Source organism: Rhipicephalus microplus, chromosome 6, assembly GCF_043290135.1.
Source record: "Rhipicephalus microplus isolate Deutch F79 chromosome 6, USDA_Rmic, whole genome shotgun sequence".
Lineage (NCBI taxonomy): Eukaryota > Metazoa > Arthropoda > Arachnida > Ixodida > Ixodidae > Rhipicephalus > Rhipicephalus microplus.
In genome coordinates this window covers 172817815-172840404 of record NC_134705.1, presented here as the reverse complement: position 1 = coordinate 172840404, position 22590 = coordinate 172817815, and the positions used below count along the sequence as shown (strand labels likewise).

The following is a 22590-nucleotide window of genomic DNA, read 5'->3' as shown; positions in this document are numbered from 1 at the left end:
TCTAGTTTCAACCTGTTAAACCATGTCACGCAAAGTATTTAAGAACCAAATAATAAGTAGCACCTCAAGGATTTATTACAAGAAATTATTATTTTATATGCAACTGTACTGTTAGTCCATTACAACTTTTTTTGCGTGTGTTCAGTAGCGCCAGTTGGCGCCGTAGCGCTACCAACTGTTTTCTGGTTAAACCATTCACTGCAAAGTACCAGTTCACTATTTAAAGGAAAAAAAAAAGATAAATCTAGTTGGTGGCTCACTAAGTAATATGGCTAGGTGGCGTTAGCCACCGCTCGATCTCAAGGTCTCTAGATGAAACAAGTTTCCAAGGTTCCCTTTCCTTTCCCTTTGTTCCTCATGATGATGATGATGATTAAAGGCCTCTCCTTTGAATCGGGGTGACGGCATGCGCCATCTAGCCTACCTTAATAGTTCGAGTTTAAATTTTGTCCCTCAACTCGGATGTCTTTTTAATTTTGCCCAGCCGCTACTCTTGGCTGGGATGTTATTTTATCGACTTCTCTGCTTTTCCTCCACCAATACTCCAGCCGCTGCTTAGTACTACCTACTGCTGACCAGTTAATGCTTCCATCAACCGCGAAGCCCAGCGCCTCAGGAAGTGTGACCTTCCCCCCATTTCTATCCGGCTGAATCTTTTGGCATTCCATGACTATGTGGTCGATTGTTTCTTTATTTATGCCACATCCAACACATGTCTCATCCTGTGACGAATATTTGCTCCTGTAAGTTAGAGTTCTCAAGCAGCCAGCCCGCGCCTCAAAGAGCAACGCACTACCTTTATTGTTGTCATAAAAGTTCTCTTTCCGGATCTCTTGTTTGCTTGCCTTGTAGATTTCCAGCGATCCCTTCTTTTCTATCCTCTCTTTCCACATGAGCGTCTCTGCTTCCCTCACTTGCTTTTTAACTGGCGCCCTTTGCTTATTTGCCGCGGTCAAGTTATATTTAGTCTCCAGCTTTCGCGTCCTCTTCCGCCATTGGGTGTCCACACTTTTCAGGTACAGGTATCTGTGCACTCTGGCTGCCCAGTTCTTCTCATCTAAATGTCTAAGTCGCTCCTCAAACCGTATTTTACTTTGTGTTTCCCTCGCCTCAAATGAAGCCCAACCCATATCGCCTTGTACAGCCTCGTTTGTAGTCTTACTGTGAGCTCCCAGAGCTAACCTCCGGCAGCGGTGCAGGCAGCGGTGCACAAAGCGATCAGACGGCAAAAATACATCTGCAATTCTTTGCAGGAAATTTCCACGTGTACGCTTCGGTTGGACGCTACGGCAAAACTACCCTTCATCGACGTATGGCCCGCAGCACATCGAGAACCGGCATCGTGACGCTGCTGGCCTGATTGCTGGAACAAGATAACACGGAGTCGGCGCAGAAGGCTGTCAGCTGATCCTCGGCTGGCTTTATAAGCGCTGAGATTCTCGTCTCCCACACAGTCCGGCAGCGGTGCACAAAGCGATCAGACGGCAAAAATACATCTGCAATTCTTTGCAGGTAAGAAAGAGGTATCCCTCGACTACTTTTCTTGCTTTTTGCACTGCTGCCGGACAAACATTTTTTTTTCTTTTTTTTTGTACTTGTCAAGTAAAGTTCCTATCATGAGTAAGGGTGACAAGAAAGAAATCGCAACGTTAATCTCTGATTTTCAACGGGAAATACGTGCCGAGATAAGGTCACTAAAAGAAAGCCTGAAATTTTGCTGCGATACATGCGATGAAGTAAAGAAAATAGGAACCGATATCAGGGCACTAAGAGCGGAAGTAAAAGAACTGGTTTCTCAGAACGAAAAACTAAAAGCCGAGAATCATCGGCTTGAAAAGAAAGTTGAAGAACTTGAGCAATATCAAAGAAGTAACAATCTTGAGATAAAGGGTGCACCAGAGGAACTTGACTCAACTATCGTCGTGAAAAAGATAGGTGAGCTTGTGGGCGAGCCAATATCTGACAGTGACATCGACATCTGTCACAGGGTGTCGACGGCAAAAAGGAATGAACGGAACATCGTTGTCCGGCTCATCTCGCGCAACAAACGTAATGCGGTGCTCGCAAAAGCAAAGAAACAAAGGATCCTTTCTAGTCACCTCGATTACGAGGGAGCGGAAAGCGTTATTTATGTTAACGAGCACCTGACGCGACAGAACAAGCAGCTTCTTGGCGCAGCCATAGCAAAAAAGAAATCTGCAAAATGGAAATTCGTATGGTCTAGTGGAGGAAAAATTCTTGCGCGCAAAGATGAAACGTCAGATGTAATCCGGATAACAAGCCCAATTGATTTAGGTCTCATTAAGTAAAGAAAGGGGAAGGGAAGGAGAAGAGAAGGCGGATTTTTTTTCACCATGTCTACTATAGAAACAACAATACCAATAATTAATGATGCCTCCTTTACCATACTACATCAAAATATAAGAAGTATTAGGAACAAGCATGAAGCATTTGATGTCTTTATGAGTTCTCTTCACGTGGACATCGATGCAATATTGTTTACAGAGACATGGCTGTGTAATACTGACATGTCTCCTCAGTTCACTAACTATAATATAGCACGCTTGGATCGCGCAGGAAGAGGTGGAGGGTTGGCTATATACTTGCGGCAGCGATATTGTTTTCAAATGCTTGATGATCTTTCTGTGAGTAATGGTGACATAGAGTGCCTAGCAATAGAAACAAATTCTTTTGTACTTGCCGTGGTGTATAGACCCCCAACTGGATATAAGAGGCATTTTCTCAGTCATATGGAAAACCTCATGCATTGTTTTAATGAGATAAAAAAACCATATTTTATCATGGGTGATGTAAATATTAATATGATGAGTGAAGAGCTGTACGCGCTTGACTTGAAAAACCTTGTAGCATCATATGGATGTCGGAATGCCATTATATATCCAACCCGTATTACTCACAATAGTTCCACGTCACTTGACGTCTGTATAACAAGCCTAAATAGCTGCGATTACACCTCGGGCATACTGTGCTCAGACCTAAGTGACCACCTACCTATCTACATTTCTACACAAAACCTGCAGCACAAAATTAAATGTCCAAATATCGCGCGGTATAGATATATTGATGACAAATCACTGCTTAAGTTTACCGAATTAATTGAACGTGCTGACTGGTCACCTGTGTATGTGCAATGCAACCCAGATAGCGCATATAATACTTTCCTAGCTATTTTCCTTGAGTGCTACGATATTGCTTTCCCGATACAACAGATGAGAACACGAAAGGGTAAGAACAGAAAACCATGGATAAACAGTGACCTCCTGAAACGAATCAAGCAGAAAAACGCGCTTTTTCACAGGTTTCTTGCTACTAGAGATATTGCAATATTGCGTGAATTCAAGCGATTCCGCAACAAACTAAATAGTGACACTAGGAAGGCTAAACTTGCCTATTATGAAGCCACCTTCTCACGTATAAAATCAGAACCGGCAAAAATATGGAAACAAGTTATTTCCTTAACTGGGAGAACAGCAACGTCAAATACACCTAAACAAGTAAAAGTCAACAATATCATTCTGGAGGGTAAGGAACTGGCAAACGCAATTAACCAATACTTTGTAAATGTGGCTGTTTGTGATGAAGACTCAACACAATATGAAGATGAAACAAGTAGTTGCATGAACTCTCTCGTACTACACGAAGTATTACCCGAGGAAGTCTACCGATATATAAAAGAACTAAAGACAAACGTTGCGAGTGGTTATGATGACGTAAGGGTGGCTCCAGTTAAGGCTGTCGCATCTATACTTAGCCCCGTATTAGCATATCTGGTAAATTATTCCTTTCTTATTGGAATCTTTCCAACAAAACTTAAGGTGGCCAAAGTTACACCCATTCATAAAGGTGGCAACACTACTGAATTAACAAACTATCGTCCGATATCCGTATTACCTGTATTCTCAAAAATTTATGAAAAATGTATAAATACGCGCCTTATGAAATATCTTGAGAAGTACAATATCTTATCACCGCATCAATATGGTTTTCGCAAAAATAAAACCACGGAAGAGGCACTAATTGATGTAAAAAGCCGCATAATAGAAAATATTGAAAATAAAATGTTCACGTTAGGTGTCTTCCTTGACTTGCGTAAAGCGTTCGATTCTGTTGACCATAATATCTTACTGTTGAAATTAAGCCGCTATGGAATTCGTGGAATAGTCTCTGATTTATTTAAAAGCTATTTATCATCCAGACAACAATTTGTTAGCATAGACAGTAAAAAGTCAGACTATTTAAGCGTAAAGAAAGGAGTTCCGCAGGGGTCCATTTTAGGCCCCGTGCTTTTCCTTTTATATATAAATGATATTACAGAGGTTCAGTATACACCCGAAATTAAAATGTTCGCTGACGACACAAGTATATTTTTCACAGGCTCCACCATTCAGGAAGTAGAAGCTTCGACAAATGTATATCTCTCGAAACTTTCAGGCTGGCTAACAAAAAACAAACTAAAATTAAACACACAAAAAACAAAATTTATTATGTTCAGGCCCATTAACAAGCACATCAGTGATAATATAGTAATCTTGTTTGACAATCAGCGACTCGAACAAGTCAGCACACAAAAATTCCTTGGAGTCTGGTTTCATGAGCACTTAACATGGACACCGCACGTAAATAGTCTCTTGGTAGATCTAGCTCGTTCTGTAGGGTGCTTGAGTAAAATTGCTTTCCTCCTCCCTTCATGGTTATGTAAATCATTATATTATAGCATGTTTTACTCCAAGCTTCTATACGGAATGCTTGTATGGGGAACAACAACTAAGACCAATTACGATCGAATATTAATCTTGCAAAAGCGCGCGCTCCGTGTAATAGAAAAATATAAAGGTCACCCCAAGGACTTAGACACTCAGCCGCTTTTTCTTAAACATGGAATTCTATCTGCTAAAAAAGTATATAATCTTAAACTGATGCAACACATCCACAAACATAAACTACAGGATTCCTTTCCACGCACTGTATCAACAACATATGGCTTCAGAAATTCTACCCGCAAAACTAAGAAAATACGCACGAACTATGGCAAGCAGGCTATTGATTATAAGATCATACAATTGCTAAACCTTCACGAATCGAATATAGACTTTACTCTGAAAACTAAACAATTTAAATGTCATCATAAATCCTTTCTTCTTTTGACTAAAGACATAGTAGATCCATAGGCTTTTATATTTAGGAATACTTGTATACTGAGTTGATTTTTTTCTTACTGTGAACAATGATACTTAAACAGAATCGTTTGATACCAAAATTGTTTCCTGTTTATGTAAAACATATTCTGAATGTATATCATGTAGAAATAAGCTATGTAACTAAATAAGATATGTATAATGTCACTTATTTGTATATGTATGTTACTGATGTGTGAATATGTGTAATATGGCACTGATGCAGACTGTATCAGGAGGTCAAGACCTCGTCAGGCTATTTAGCCTTTAGTCTTTGCCTCCCGCAGGGAAGTTTTTTGTATTTTTTTTTCCTGCAAATAAACTTTGAAACTTTGAAACCTGCCGACTGCCTTTTGGTTAACCTCCAGCCCCGACAGGATATCTGACTTTAAGCATAATACGGCATTAGAGAACGTGAGCGCCGGCACCATTACCCCTTTCCAGATGCCTCGTACTACCTCGTACTTATTGTGTCCCCAAAGTGCTCTATGTTTCATTACTGCTGCATTTCGTCTCCCTTTCAGTTTGAGGTGTTCTTCACGAGCATTCAGGTAGCCTTTTCCTTCATTAAGCTAGATCCCCAAGTATTTGTACTTATTTACTAATGGTATGTCTTCCTGTTGTATCCTTATTGGTGCTACATGAGCTTCCTCGTTGAACACCATGACTCCAGATTTCTGTGGGTTAAAATGTAGGCCTAGGTACGTTGCCTCATCACCACATATGTCAGCCAGTTTTTGAAGTTCTTCCGCATTATCCGCCAGCAGCACTATATCGTCTGCGTACATCAATCCTGGAATCCGTTGCTCCACTAACACTCGATTGCTTCGGTGTGACAAATCGAAGCCCAATGCACTCTCCTCTAGTCGTCTTTCCATTCCTCTAATGTACAGTGTGAACAGCAATGGCGAAAGAGGGCACCCCTGTTTTAAACCTCTTCGAATGTACACGGGCTCTGTGTATGTACGCCCTTCTCATGTAATGTGTGCCTTGTTATCCTCATATATTGCCCTTAGCAGCCCTACAAATTCCGACCCAATCCCCTCCTCTTCCATTATATGCCACAGCAATCCCCTGTCCACGTTGTCATAGGCACCCTTTATGTCCAAAAACAGTAGCCATGTTGGTCTGCCCTGTGCTGCCGAAATTTCGATGGTCTGGGTTATGACGAAAAGATTGTCTTCCAAGCGTCGACCCGGCCTAAATCTATTTTTCAGTTCCCCTAAAGTACCGTTACTTTCAACCCACTTCAACAACTCGGCTTTGATGGCTTGTATAGCTAATCTATAGAGCACTGACGTGACTGTAATCGGCCTGTAAGAGCTCGCCTTGTCCCTTTCTCCCTTGCCTTTGTAGATCAAACTCATTCTACTTTCGCGCCAGTGCGCAGGAATCCTCTTGGATTTTATAGCGCGCTCGATGGCTCCATACAAGTGCGCCTGTCCCGCTGGTCCCAAATGGTTGATAATCTCTATCGGGATTCCATCCGGCCCTGTTGCTGTACTTTTGGGAACACTGTGTTCTGCCTTTTTCAAGTCCAAAAATTCGATATTAAATTTTTCATCTGCCACTCTTTTATTTGCCACCTGTGTCCAGTTAGCCGCCCTCTCGCGTGCTTGGCCGAAAGTATTTCCTATGACTCCATGTAGGTATTCTAATGCGCTGTCCCCCAGGAGAACGTTACCGTCCCCGTCCTGTATCTGAGTCTGCATCTCTTTAGTCGTCGTTCCCAATGCTTTCAAATGGTTCCAGAATTTGGGGGGGGGGGCGCTCTTATCCTTCTTACGTATGTCTGATACCCATTTCTCACTCGCAGCTTTAATCTTCGCTTGTACTAGTTTCTGCACCTCAAATTTCTTTTCTCGGTACCGGCTCCACCGTAACTGCACCTCATCATCCTGATATCCCATTTGCTTTGCTTTTCTGTGCAGTCTAGAGGCCCGTCGTCGCTTTTCAATAGCCAGTTTAATTTCCTTGTCCCACCAGCTTCGTGGTTTCCGTTTACCCCTCCAGCGGTTTTTTTCCTTACTTTGTTTATTTTCTTTTGTATACAGCTAACAACCTCGTCATATTCCCACACCTTTGTTGGCTGTGCTTCTAATTCTCTTTCGATGCTATTGACGATGTCTGCTATCTGCTTTTCGCTTACTTTCGGGAGCCCAACCTCCTGTGTTTTCGTCCTAGCCCCCCCACTGTCAAATTTCAGGATTATACGCCTGTGGTCGCTGCCCAGACTGTTTTCTCCTTCTTCATCTATCGTCATTTGGTTCAACCGCTCGTACGTGTGCTCTGAGACCAGGCCGTAGTCTATGCAAGACTGTCTACTGCCGCTTTGCCACGTTATCTGCCCGTCGCATTTATGTTCCCGGTTAACTATTACCAGTTGCTGTTCTTCACACATATCGATAACCATTGCCCCGTTATAGTCTGTATATCCATCTAGATCCTCAATGTGGGCATTTAAATCTCCTACTAATATCACCTCGCCAGATTCTTTAAATTTTTTTATGTCCTTCCTGAGGCAGTCCACCCACTCTTTATTTTGTTCTCTGGCGTCATTCCCTGTCCACAGATAGGCCACTCCCAACCGTGTCTTTTTTCCCCCCGCCGTTCCATTAACCCATAAGTGCTCCTTACAGCCCTGATTTTCCCTCTGCCAATTCCCTCCTCGCCTAATCAACATGCCCACGCCTCCACCCTTCCTTTCTCCCGCTGCCCTGTTGCACCCCACCCATACGTAGTCATCCATCACTGGTGGCTCCTCCATATCTCTCAGGTGGGTTTCGGTCAGGGCGTACACGTCAATTTCTTCTTTCTCGAGTTGGGTTTGTATCTCAATCCATTTTTCCTGCTTGCGGCCGCCTAGCATGTTTATATAACTAATTTTAATCTCCCGGTTTATTTTCCTTTTCTTTCCTTTGTGTTTCCGCCGCCGTGCATCAGTGCCCCCTCCTTCCTGCCTTTCGCCACCCCCTCCACTCAGTCCGCCTTCTTCTTGAACGTTCGGCCTCCCCCCAAAAAAGCCACCACGCGGGCTGCCAATCGGTGCCCTACATGCTCAGCTAGACGGTTACTGAAGTGTATGCCGTCAGACACAAACGCCCTGTTGCGGCCTGCATGGACCAGGTTTCGGTTCAGGTTGACCACCTCGAACTTCATCGTTTTACCCCACGGAGGAAGGAAAACCCAGAGTCCAAAGCTCCCTGTTTGCCGAAACCACTCACCAATGTTCTTGGAGCGCCCCCTAGAAGGTTCAAATGTTTCATAAAAAAAACAAAAGTTTGACTTCAGCTGCTACGACGAATAGGTGTAAATGAAACAATTTGGAACGAAATGAGTCGTACAAGAAACGGTTAACTTTATGAACATAAATGGTACAACACAAGAGCAAGCGGGATGTGCGTTACTGATCTGGCAACGTTGTGCAGTTTTATATTTTACACCACTAGTTATGGCGTCTCGCATCGTTCATCGTAGTTCGTCGAGTTCTCCGAATGCGTTTTGTTCGTGCTGTGACACAGTGAACGCGCTTCTTGCTCAATCCTGTCAGTGACGCTGCGACGAGCGATTACAGCCGGCTTGTGCACACGCAAGAAAAAACTACGGCCAGACTGGTACGAACACTTGACTAGGAGCCCTGCGATGAAGGTTTTTCTTTAATGTGCCCATGGACAATCATGATGCCAGGTGATTCTGATGCGGTGCTCGGAACTTTCTGAAAAGTGAGACTTCTACTGGTGAGGTGTCTCGAAGCAGCGCGTTTCGGCTCATTCGTGCACTGGTCAAGCCTGAAATGTTTCTGAAGGTGCGTTGATTACACCCTCCAGCTGCTCTGTATACGAGCATACACACAAGTATTTGTACAAACTGGCGTGCACTAGACGCGCATTAGACGCGCGCCTGGCGTTTCAATAAAAACCGACAAATAAACTCATTTCGCAGATCCGCGTCGACGTACATTGACGGAGTTGCACGAAAGCGTTCGCGTGAAATGTTTCATAGCTATACTTCACGGCATGCTTCATTTCGGATAGCACAATGTAAGCTGAAGAGAGCGAAAGCGTTTTTCGTTGTTTTACGGCAACGCAGCATTGTTGAAAAACGCGGATATTGCATATAATGAGCACTACGAAACAATCTCGGTCGACTTGGAGCACACTGAAACGCCCCTCCTGTTCAGTTTATGTCCTGGCTACGATTTCGTCTTTGGTCACGGCAAGAATCCAGCTGGAGTTGTATGTGCATGCGTGCTCGTTTCGAACCTTTTGCATAACGATAAATAACACCACCAGCCATTTGCAAGATCACGTGCGAGGAATGCACTAATTACAGACCCGCATGGCAGAGAAAGAGAGGAGTAATTGAGAGAGTGAGGAGGACGGCTCGAGAACAATGAGTGACGCTACTTTTTGTTTCATCTAGGGACCTTACCCGATCTAAAGGGTACAGCCACACCCACGGGCCACACCAATCCGTCCATCCATCCATGGTTTCACTGTGGGCTGTAGCTGGCGGCCGTGGCTGTAGCGCGCTCTTCAAGGTCTCGAGGTGTCAGGTGGAAACGTGATGTTTACTCACGTGTTCTGTATCATATTTTAGCGGCGGTCCGCTGCGGCAAGTTTCAATGCACATCCTTACCTGCTGGTTTGTACTGTGGACCAAGATTTGCTGAACGTTCTCGAAGCATTGGTGCAACGCGAAGTGTAGTACCGGTACTCTGCCTTTCGTGATTGTTTTTATTGTTTCGCGGCTGCAAACTTCTAAGGTTTATCGAAAGCTTTACTGCACATGTAGCACGCACAGCGAAGCTGTAGGGTGACACCGCTGCTTTTCGTCGTTAAGTTTATCATCGAAGTAATTTGTTTCGCGTGCTGATGCATCAGCTGGCAATCTTGTCTGCGTTGCAGCTATCTGTTTGGACACGACAGTGAGCTAGCTAGACGTGTTTATGGGTGCGCCGTCATTTTTCGTTGAAGTGTAGGAGCGGCCCGTTATCTGGATAGCGCAACACAACATAGGTGCAAGATTTTTCGCAGCGAAAGCTGTACCGTAGTTGTCCGCTCCGCCGCTACCACTGCTGCCGCCGCCGGTGCCCGTAAATGCTGTTGCGCAAATTGAAAAAAAAAATACATCTCCCATTAAAGGGAACCAAAAGTAGCATGAAAATTGTAAAGGAATATGCCTAAGTAGGAGATGTATTAACTGCGTAGCCGAACCATGAGAGTGAAATAACTAGAAGAATAAGGATGGGGTGGACCACATTCGGCAAGCATTCTCAAATCATAAATGGTAATCTGCCACTAACCTGCAAGAGGAAGGTATATAACAGCTATATCTTGCCGGTACCTACCTACGAAGCAGAAACCCCGAGGGCTTATAGAGAGGGTTCAGCTTAAATTGAAAACGACGCAGTGAGCAATGAGAAGGAAACTGATAGGTGTAACCTTACGAGAAGAGAGCGTATTGAGTCAGGGAACAAACTGGGGTTGAGGATATCGTAGTTGTAATCCAGAAGAAGATATAGACATGGGCCAGGCACGTAGTGTTATGCCTGCGAGTCCACAGCGAACGTCCATGCCGCTGAAAAAAAGTCAATCTGTGTCAAGGCCAGCACGCGAGCCCGCCTGACGCGAACAACTCAACGGCGTCATCACGCGGTGGTGCCTTTCTGCCGCGCACTTTCAGTGAGTCACGTCAGCCAGCGAGCGGGCGCCTTCCTGTCTGGCGAATCTGACGCAATGCGTGGCGACGTCACTCGTCCTTGGGTGCATCCACGTGCAGCGCAGCGGCTCCAGATTCGATGAGAAGACGCGGCCCAGCGGCGACCCCATTGGAGGAGTCTGACCTCAGGACAAGCGGCGCTTCTGGTTGGACATTTGGTTACTCAAAGAATCCACCCGGTGCATATAAAAGAAGCCCTGCGGCGCGTCGCGAGTAGTAGACATGTGTGTCAGGGCAGGCCTATGTGTTAGAGAGGAGAGCTCGGCTCTTCGGGTCTCTAAGCTGTCGGCCCCAGTGCCGAATTTGTAACGCCTCTGTATATATGCTGTACATAAACCTTGTTTAACTCACCGTCGTCTCGTCCGCTCGTCTATCAGCTCTGCGCATAAGCAGTCGCGAGCTGAGAAACCTACGCTACCAAACGGCTGGTGACCTTCTCGGCGGAGTTCGAAGCAGTGGCGCCTTCGGGACCGTGTTGGCGTCGCCGTCTTTCGTAAACAGAGGTTGCAGTGGTGAGATTCGTGGCGCCCTTCGTAACGTCGTCGGAGGCGCGCTTCGCAACAGCAGGCAGGATAACTGCTGGTCATTAGGTGAACTGAATGGATTCCTAGAGAAGGCAAACGCACAACAGGGAGAGAGAAAATTAAGTAGCCGATGAGATTAAAAAGTTCGCAAGTATAACGTGGCAGCAGAAATTACAAGATTGGACAGATTTGCAGACTATGGCCTTCGCCCTGCAGTGGGCGTAGTCAGGCTGGTGGCGATAATAATTATGACCTGCAAGTCACGGGATCGACTTCCGGCTGCGGCAGCTGCATTTCCGATGGAGGCGGAAATGTTGTAGGCTTGTGTGCTCAGATTTGGGTGCATGTTAAAGAACCCCAGGTGGTCGAAATTCCCGAAGCCCTTCACTACGGCGTCTCTAATAATCATATGGTGGTTTTGAGACGTTAAACCCCACATATCAATCAATCAATGATGATAATTATTATTTGGATAACACCAGTATTTCTAGGCCTTGTGATGTTAGTGGTAATACTGTTCACTGCTAGTAGTACTACCATATTTTTTTCCCTCTTTTTCGTTTCTTAGGTCCATCTCGCAAATATCGGACTGTGAAGTGACTGTTCGATGCAGTTATATTCTGAATTCCTGCCATCCACCCTTTGTTGAAGATGTGATGTTACTTCTCATGCATGGCTTTGTGTTTTAATTATCTTGCATATATGCAATGATGCATTAAAGGGCCAGTAGATGGGCTCCGGTTCATTTTTGGACCTCCCAAACAAGCTCACTAATTCATACAGCAGACCACTGTGATAAATTTTTTTTAATATTACAGGATATTACAGACTGCGGAGACCCTACATTTCAAAAAAGAATTCCTGTGCCTCTTTTCATCTGACCTATCCCCCTTGTATGAGCAGTGGTGTGAATTCTCTCATGGGCAACCCTAGACACCACTGAGCTCATCGATTGGTTCTTTGCTCTACAAAGTGGCGCCTTGGTCCCGAGTAAATGCAGGTTTGACCAGAGTATTTTGCGTTTTCATTCTCCTGTGCTGCCCTCTGCTATTCTATAGAGCCTGACACTACTGGGAGAAGCGGTATTCCCAGAACAAAATCCTCCGAGATAGAGAGGTGTCTTACTACTTTGACTAGAGGAAGAATTTTCCTCGCATCGAGCCTCCTCCCCGCATTGCTATGTCACGTGATCAAGTGGAAGATGTTCTGCTCCATTGTTCACTGTACGCCAATGAGGTAGCGCTCACGTCGTGTCACTTTTTTGAAGTGGGTGGAGTCGCGATGGTGGATTAAGTCTTCCACCTCCCTGCAGTGAAGAAGGGTGGTGATACTGCGCAAAAATTTGAAACCAGCCGAAACAGATGCTCTAGCCCCTGTAACTTCCTTGTTGTAGCACGTATTCGCAAAATTCTTTCAGCAGCATGTTCACACAGCGAAAATGCACATTTTTGCATTCATTACAACTTTTGGACCTCGGGGGTTGTTTACTGATCCTTTTTATCAACTCTTTCCCTCGAAAAAAAAAAAAGGAGGTGGGGGGTGGGGTGGGGTGGAATTATCTCGGGTTTTTATGGTACATCAAGAGCAGTAAACTTAAAACTAAATGTAGCATCTGTTTATAAGGTCACCTCTTCAGTGGAGCATTATTGAATATTGTATTTATTTTGTACGAAGTAGCAGTGTTCTGTCAATAGTGCTGCAAGTGGTGGAAGGAAAACATATCCTTTCGGAAGCAAAAATGGGGCTGTTGATTGTACAGCTGCAAGTCGTCTCTTTTGTTAATTTTTAATATGCACCAAAGCATTTATGAAGGCTTCTGGCAAATAACTTGTGCATATAAAAAGCAGGATTTGTTGCTACGAGGTGAGCTAGAGTATGTAAATTTATGTCAGCAGTACTACAGAAGCATTGAACTATTGAGCCTTGCTAAGTACATTTTCACTTTTAAGTGTTGTGATTTCAGAAAGAAGTTTGTGTATGATATGCATAGAAGCTTCAGTTTAGCGATATTAATGCAGTAGATGCTTCTAGTACTATAACCAACCTTGAAAGCAGAAACATCGCAAATCTCATAACAAACCTAGCTCAATTCAAATTTAATTCAATAGTAAAATCATTTTTGTGTCAATATCTGCTGGCATGATGACGTTGCTTGTGATTTTTTACACTGTATGTAGTATTTTTTCCATCTTTTCTTTACTAGGTGCATGATGGGAAATATCGATAGACTCTGCCACTGCTCTTGGGTGGAGAATGTTTTTCTGAACACCTGCTCTCTACTGTTCTTTCTTGAATTTGTTGTGTTCTGGTACTTTGTGGTTATCTTGCATACTTTCAATCGATTCTCTCAGTGATGTGCTTGGCACACCGTACGATCTCCTTCAATGATGCTCACATATTGGTTTTTTGTAGGTCTTTGCATATTCATTTCTTAGAGCCTCTATCGATGCTAATTTGTCTTGGCATTCCAAGAGTGTGTGATCTCTTGTACTTAAAAAGTTTAATATTGGAAGCATTACTGTTAGTATAACTTCTTAAAAGGTGAGTAATTGTCAAAAAGTATTATTTGATTCTGCTTAGCGTGTCCTAAATTGTCTTCTTATTCTGTTTTTCACTTTGTCATACTTGGTGTTACTTAATTTATGCATTCTCTTAGCCTGTTAATGTCAGTGTTGAACTAATAACTGACTTTCTTTATTCCTAATGGTGAGAGCATACCAAGCACATGTCTCTATATGTCTCTATAGAGCTAATATAGAAGGCTGACTAGATGTACTTCGTTGCTGGTTGCCATCAAGTCTTCTTGATTGAAGTAGTGTGCATCAACATTATTCTAATTTGTTCTACGTTTCATAAATACAGTTACAGTGGCTCCAATGTCATACGTGTGAGTCGCAAAAACACTTGTGTGCTTCAACATGCTAAGATATTTCAGGCTCTTTGAAATTAACTTAGATTTTCTTGCTACGGAATCACTCATTATAGTCAAATGCTTTGCCCTTTTAAACTCCCAAGCTTGTGTTGGTTTTGAGTAACCTGCCATCTTTTCTTTACGCAGCTATGGGAGCGTCTCATCCATCCAGCAACTACAGATTCTAAGAAGTCGCATAGGGGACTCGTCCACCAGTGTAACTTCAGTGACAATGAGACTGATCAGTCATGACACCTCTCATCAGGGTTCACATAGTGAGCAGCATGCGCACCGCGCTGTATGCCAGCTGCCCGGAAAAAATTGCTCGGGCGGTCCCGGGCCGCCCGCAGGCTGCCAGGCACGCAAAAAACGAACATGCGTCCGAGCGATCCCGGACCAGTAGGCGGAACTTCCAGTTGGTGCCCGAGAAAAACAAATGTGGCGCCGGCGTCCGGGGCCATCCAGAGCCGTCCGTGACGTGTAAATCGATGAAGCTCATTGCACCTCAGCGGCGGGTTTACCAAGGGAACTGAAGGGCGTCGCTGTACGGACACTGTGTGGGCAGCTAGCGTTGCGATACATTGCACTTGTCTCTGAAGTGTGGAATACATCCACACGCCACAGCGACGCGTTGTGCCCACATCACAGGGTCGCCAGTAAGTAACCTACGGGCCGCTTCGCGGTTCTCGGTATTGTGCCTGCAGCGTCGATTATGTGCGTGCCCGAGTCACAGAAGCCAGATCGAGGGCGTGTTGTTGTGACACCGACACACCATGGACGCTGGCAAAATACTGAAAACCTCCAAACGGCACGAAGGTTGCTGGCGCCCCAGTGACATGGGCACACCACAGACACTAGCACAACAGTGCAGTGAAAGCTGGTGCGAAAACCATAGTGTTTCTGTATATAAACTCTATGGCAAAAACATTACGGGAAAATATTGCTGCCAGATTCGGTGGCACTCTGGCAACACTGACCCCTAATCTGGCAACAGATTTCTGCGACACTAGCGACATCATTGAGTTTCCCATAGAGTTTCCCAAAATTAACTGGAAGGCACTCTGGCGCTGCGATCGTTCAGCGACCATGGGAATGATGGGTAGTACACACATTTGCCTAGTCTTCGTACTTGCGGGCGGCGAATCGTACTTGCGACTTCCTTTAGTGCTCGTTACGGTTTTGTTTTGAAAGAAAGAACGAACCCTTTTGAACTAGGCAAGTCCGTGAGCTACCCATCATTACCATAGTGGCTGAATGATTGCAGCTCCCAGAGTTTGCGCTAGTTAACTTTAGGAAACTCTGTGACCAGTGCAAGCAGTTTTTTGGCTAATAAAATGCATTGACAGCAGCCTACTCGTAATTTATGTATGTTGTCCATTGCTGAATGGATGCACGGAGCTGGCTTAACATTGCTTGTGTAACACTATCTGCCAATGAAATAGACATTTGTGCTTGGCGACTGTCCGTGCTTTTGCACTATGTCAGGTTTCTGGTATTTTTTTTTAATTTGTGGACATTGACGTTGTGTACCGCCTACTACACGCTGCTGTAATGTGGCTTAATTCATTATTTGCGTCATATATACTGGTCTTGGATACTGAAAAAGAAATAAATATCCTATTCTTGGGCAATGAGCTAAAATAATTGTGAACACACATTGACATGGTTTTCTTATTCAGTTCTTCAAGAAATGAACATGAAGGACAGTTGATGAGCTTATTCAGGAAAGCTGTGTGGTTGTGAGCACTTTAGTGTGCCCGTTTTTACTCCAATAGTGGTATAAAAAGGTAACAGTTTAGCGCACAGCTTTCTTTGATTGATTATCTGCATGACAGTGGTGCAACAAAGGTTCAATTATTTGATGGGACAGAAGTTTTTTTTTTTTTTTCTGGGCAAATAATGTCCACTTCTTCGATCAGTCCATAGCAATGCCACAAAAGCGCACAAGATATTATGAAAAAAAAATATAGCGTTTTGCATGCACGTCACACTTTTTTTTTTTCACTTAATTTTTCCTCTCTCTTCCCCTGATGGCTCTCCATGGTTTCGCATTCGCCAAATGCACTTTTCATTTAATCGTGGTGGTGTCTGATGGCTGGCCTAGTTGATTTCAGTGCTGCCAATGGTTGCTTTCCAGAGGGTGGTTGAGCTAGAGAACTAGGTTAAATCTCATAAAGTTTTGAAGAGTTAGTGGTGCCAGGTAATGTGGATAGACTCGAAAATGAGCTTTAAATGTGTTCAGGCATTTATTATAAGTGCTTATCAGTATTTGGGCACAAGTGCTAGGAGTGGTAAGGAAACTCTATGAAAGCACTCTTTAACCTTTAATTCAGGCTCAAAGAAGGGTGATAAGAATGCAAAGAACAATATAGGATTTCTCCCAAAATCTGCTGTTTGATCATCACTGATCACGATGTCAGCACTGCCATTATGCAAAAAGTAAATTGATCTCTCAGGCTGAGACAGCAATTAACTAATTTATAATACGGTATTAAAATAATTGCTGTTTTTACTTACACATTTATTTATCTATGATCGCAGTATGCTCCTCCTAAAAGAACATGTGCGACATTCATTCCACACATTTTATGTCACTGTCATAATTTTATCATTTATAACTATTTCATGCACATTTAGCGTGCGGGAGTTTAGGCCTTCTTACAACCACTCTTTGCTTAACAATGGTCAATTATTGATCACATGAATGCATATTTGTGTCACTTTGCCTTGACCCTGTGTAATTAGCCTTTTCACCACAAACTTTATTAATAATTCCGTTTGTCAATTTCCTGTTTTCATTTTTTAATTTTGTTTAAATCTGTTTATGCCTCACCTTATTTAATGCCTTCATGCCCTAATAAGGTGTAATAAATGCAATTAATTAAACCTGTTCTCTTTGTGCAGCTTCGGAGTATGTCATCAATCCAGGAACGGTGGATGCTGAAAAGTCGCATTGGCAACACCATCATCGCTGCAACATTTGTGGCTACACGACCGATAAATCGTTTTCCGTTAAACATCATGCAAGGGTTCATACAGGCGAGCGGCCTCATCAGTGCCACTTGTGCTCGAACAGCTTCAATCGGAAGTCCACATTGAATAAACATCTTCGCACCCACACCGGCGAGCGGCCGTATAAATGCCACTTGTGCCCTCAAAGCTTCTCTCAAAAACCCAACTTGGATGTTCACCTGAGAGTCCACACGGGTGTGCGGCCACATAAATGCCCTGCATGCACGCAAGAATTCTCGCAAAAGCACAAACTGAAGCAGCATATGCGCATCCACACAGGCGAGAAGCCGTACAAATGCCATGTGTGCTGCCAATGCTTCGCTCGACGATACAGCTTGAATGTTCACCTGCGTGTCCACACGGGCGAGCGGCCGCATAAGTGCCCGTCATGCCCCCGGACATACAAGCAGAGTGCCCACCTCAGACAGCACCTACGTCGGCATGAATGCCAGTAGTCATTTTAATAAAAGCTCTGCCGCTTGCTGCTTTGTTTTAGTTTTTGTAAAGGTACTTATGACTGTTAATCCTTAAGTACTGTGGCGGTGTGTTGCTACATAGTGTAACGTTAAAGCTGTGGTTTTAGTCGTCATATCATGGATTAATTATTTGCCCTCGAACATCATCATGCATGCAATGTATGCATTTAATGTAATCAAAACATTTTTTCTCTTTTTGTTATGCTTCTTTGCAGTATATGCGAGCTGAACGAAAACTCGTGTAATTGTGCATATGAACAACTACACTTGCTCATTGTAAGCTCAATATCCTCTCCAAGCTAATCACTATAGCGCACTTGAAACCATTGCATCATTATACTACTGCCAAGTAGGCCATTTACCAAATACATAGGTGCATTCTGCGTAATTGCTGATGAGAATTGCAAATTGAAACGTGTGTGCGCTATGTTACTTGGAACTGTAAATAGTTTGTGGCATGAATTCTGTGCATTGTAAGGCATTGTATATAGGCTGTTGAAATGTCGAAGTACTATATCCTGTTGCAAGAAAGTTGTGTCTGCTCAATTGGAACCAAAGCAAATGCCTTGTTGCGTGGGATCTAGATAACATTTCCGAGTTAATGAGCATTGAACAGTGTAAGCTTGAATAGAAGTATGCCTGTTTCATCATCATCTTGGAATCCTTTTCTATCAATTTTGTAATTAGACAAGATGCCTGTAATTCTGTTTTTTTTAATTGGTAACAAAATATGTTCTATAAAACAACACATTGAAGCCACTTCACTACAACTTCACATTCATGTAATATCACTCAGATTTTGACCTTTCAAATGCGAAGTGTTAAAAGTTTACTTATTTAGTTATGAAATGTTGTCTTTCATGAGGAACTGTTCCTTACTTATCCAACTTGTGCATTACTGGTGGCTTCTGTATAGTTGATTTGTACAGTATTATATTTATTGTATGCTAAGAGTGCTGTTGCCTCTGTTTTGTACTGTCGGATTCTTTGCAGCTGTTCTCTTATTGCCTGTGGTTATTATGCTTTAGACCTTTCATTGCTGTTTTGTGCTCAAACACTTTGTTGCACTTATAAAGAATTTGTCACTGGATCATTGCTGTGTTGGCCATCACAGTGTTTTGGCTTTGTGTTGTCAGTAATCTGTATTCTTGGCACTTCAATGCTTGTGCTAAACCTATATATGGCATGCTTGATTAACGCTGCAATACAAGTTGAGTGATGGATGCGATACGCTCATTTGTCGTTTCAACTAAATGAATCCGCACTTACAAAATTTCATGATTTCATCAGTGGCAAAGATTGTTTTGGAATTGCTGTGATCCATCCAGTTTTTTTATACACCACCTGTACTCTTGTCAAATACCTCGTACCAAAACGTAAGCCCCTCTATTTCAAAGCAATAAAACATGTGAAGAATTTAGAATTTAGGCTAAATTTATGTTTTAATCTGTGCAGCATCATTTGTAGTTAGTACTTCGGGTTATACCCTAATACATTGTACACAGTAACTTATTGTCTATGATATATGGAAGAGACTATTTCTGTCAAGCTAATGTTTTAAAATCTACCCTCCTTGAAAGGTGCTTTTTTTTAATAGCAGAGCTGCTGCAGTCGAGACTTGCCATGGCTCGATTTGCCAAAGATTTGAAACGGCACTTTTTCTGGCTGTAAGTGAAGCTGTAAACGTTTTCGCGCTTGTGTAATGAAAGTAGGCATCAATCAATGTCTATCTTTTGTGGAAAACTAAACTTAAATAAATCAGTCTTCAGAATTCGGCATACACAGTTGTGTAAAAAAGCGAAATAAGTATTGTTCGTTGTCGGTTTTCCAGCTTCTGTCTGGCCACCTAGTAGCCATTGCTATAAAGTTGCCGTCAAAACTCGCGGTAATTTTGTCGTCAACAAAAGCGTGTGTATGTTGCCTTATTCTGTGCGGGCGCTCTATTTTAGCGATTTACAATGTTTTGTGTGCTTCGCTAACTTGTTTTGATGTTCATTGTGCCTGTGTGCATTTTCCACTTGTCTTAATAAGAAGAGTGCTACCATATGGATGAAACCAACAATAATAAAAGACTTCTGACAGGTGTGCGCCTCTCGCTTCGTTTGTTAGTTGGGCGTCTGCAACAGCTGTGCGGACACGCGCTGTCAGGCATTCCTAATGGAACCTACGTCAGCAGAGCTGCTGTGGACGTTCAAATGAACCTGTTCAACAACGAAAAGAACAAGCTTGACTAATCGGTCCAACACAGAAGTGAAACGTGTCTTGTGGAAGGTAGTCGAGCGTTTAGTGCAGTTTCGCCACAAGATCTAAAGATCTAATTGTAACTAATTGTAATGTCGTGCAAAGAATGGCAAGCTGCTGGAAACTTGTAGCACGTTCCTCAAGCAGAAAGGACGCACGAAAAGAACGTACACAGGATGAGCGTGAACTGACAACTGTCACAGCCCAACTAAAGCACTCTGCTCAAACCCTAAGAAGGACGCACAAAACGATTGCACAATTACATACCAGACAAGCGCTACAAATTTCACAATTGTTACTTGAAGTGAGCTGCGTGCTCCTTTGGCAAGCGCGGCCGCTGCAGCGAGCGTTTAAACTCCCCGTCGTGCTCTAACTTCAACGCACACTTGCGGTGAAAGCCCAAAATGTAATCCAAACTGCCACGATCATGAGATAAGTGTGGGCGCTGTGTGGGCGTTCTCTGGTGTGGACACCCACGCCCCAGCTGTTGAGCTGCCGTTCACTGCCGTGGCCTTACGGCCACGGCAGTGAACTTGGGACGGGGCAGGGTGTACAATTACTGTATATGCTATGCTACCTAAAGGTATGGTCCCTAGCATTGAGTTAATAGAATAACTAGGGAAACTCTATGATTCTAGGGACCCTACTAAACGCTAGCAGGGTGAGGAATGCAGCTCTCTCTGGTCGGTGTGCGGTTCTTGAGCAAATTGTAAGAATCATTTTCATTCGTGTGTGCAAACCTAGTAATTGTCGATATATATATATATATATATATATAAGGGAAAGAAGTGTATACCTAAGGGCTCGTTTTTACGTGTTTTAACACAATATTAATGAGATCTAACAGACAGTAATGCCAAGGAATGTACAGGGAAAGTTATTAGAACCAATGGAACGTATATAAGAAGAAAGAAAAGTGGATGAAAAAATAACCAGCCGTAAGCAGGAATCGAACCTATGACCTTCGAATAACGCGTTCGATGAATGTAAATAAGAAGAAAGAAACGTGGATTAAAATATAACCAGCCGTGAGCAGGAATCGAACCTACGACTTTCGAATAACGCGTTCGATGCTTCAGCATCGAACGCGTTACACTTCTTTCCCTTATTATATATATATATATATATATATATATATATATATATATATATATATATATATATATATATATATATATATATATTATATTTATATATGCCCCGCCGTGGTGGTCTAGTGGCTAGGGTACTCGGCTGCTGACCCGCAGGTTGCGGGTTCAAATCCCGGCTGCGGCGGCTGCATTTCCGATGGAGGCGGAAATGTTGTAGGCCCCTGTGCTCAGATTTGGGCGCACGTTAAAGAACCCCAGGTGGTCGAAATTTCCGGAGCCCTCCACTAAGGCGTCTCTTATAATCATATGGTGGTTTTGGGACGTTAAACCTCACAAAATCAATCAAGTGAATATATATATATATATATATATATATATATATATATATATATATATATATATATATATATATATATATATATATATATATATATATATATATATATATATATATATATATATATATATATATATATATATATATATTAACCCTGGCACACACGTTCTGTTGGTGAAGTTAGCAAAACTGATGGCAGTCGGCCACTAGAAGCGAGACGAAGCGAATAAGGACAGAAACAATGTTTCAAAGCATTCCTTCCTCCGTGTTTCAAAGCCAGGAAGATTCCTATCTTTTCGCAACGCAGCGGAAGCTTGCGATGCGCTTCTTTGAGCACATTAACTTCCATGGTACTTTTTGAAAAACTTGTCCCATCGCCTAGCTACGCAAACTTGCAAGTTGCAACTCGATAGGTTCGACACACGGAGGAAGGAAAGGTTCACCTTTTCCTTCCTCCGTGGTTCGACATGACCTCCAGGATTGTGTCTTAGCAACTAATCTCAAAGCTTGTGAAACGCTACCAGGCAGGATTAAAAGGCGAGAACCTTTTAGGAACCATTGCCAATTTAAACCACCGCAAAGTTCTTTATAACACGCGTTTCAATCACACATGGCTTATCCCGCGCACGCGCACTAACTACGGCAAAGAAATGCTGCGCTTCCTCCTGCCGTTTCCTTGAATGCCATATTGTCTTCCATTTGAGTGACTGTTCTGATTGTAAGTGTAGTAAGCGTATGGGCACATGCCCCATATTTTCTTTACCTTGGTGCTAATCTTGCGATCTTGTTTTCTGGCCTCGTTACATTCTGTTATTGATATCGTATGTGTAAGGAAATAATTACGGTCATTTCTTTGAGTTTATTACTTTTCAATCTTCATGCTTTATTATGCTTATGCTTTATTATGCTTATGCTTATTATACTTTATGCTTTATGCTTGCTCAAATTTTTGTACATTGTCACTGCAATAAAAGTGTTGCCTATGCTGCCCATTTGTAGGGGGTCGTGGTCCCAGTCAAGCCCATTAGAGGCTTTTTGACCACGGCCCTCAGCATCCCGAATGTTGAAATAAATAAATAAAT

At 43.1% G+C, this 22590-nt stretch overlaps 1 long non-coding RNA gene across 1 annotated transcript; it reads left to right on the top strand.

The window, feature by feature from the left end:
* Positions 1-392: 392 nt before the first annotated feature.
* On the top strand, positions 393-17471 carry LOC142765656 (uncharacterized). Its single transcript, XR_012884347.1, has 3 exons — positions 393-743; positions 1254-1512; positions 17256-17471. It is a non-coding gene; the product is annotated as an uncharacterized LOC142765656 (long non-coding RNA).
* Positions 17472-22590: the final 5119 nt, after the last annotated feature.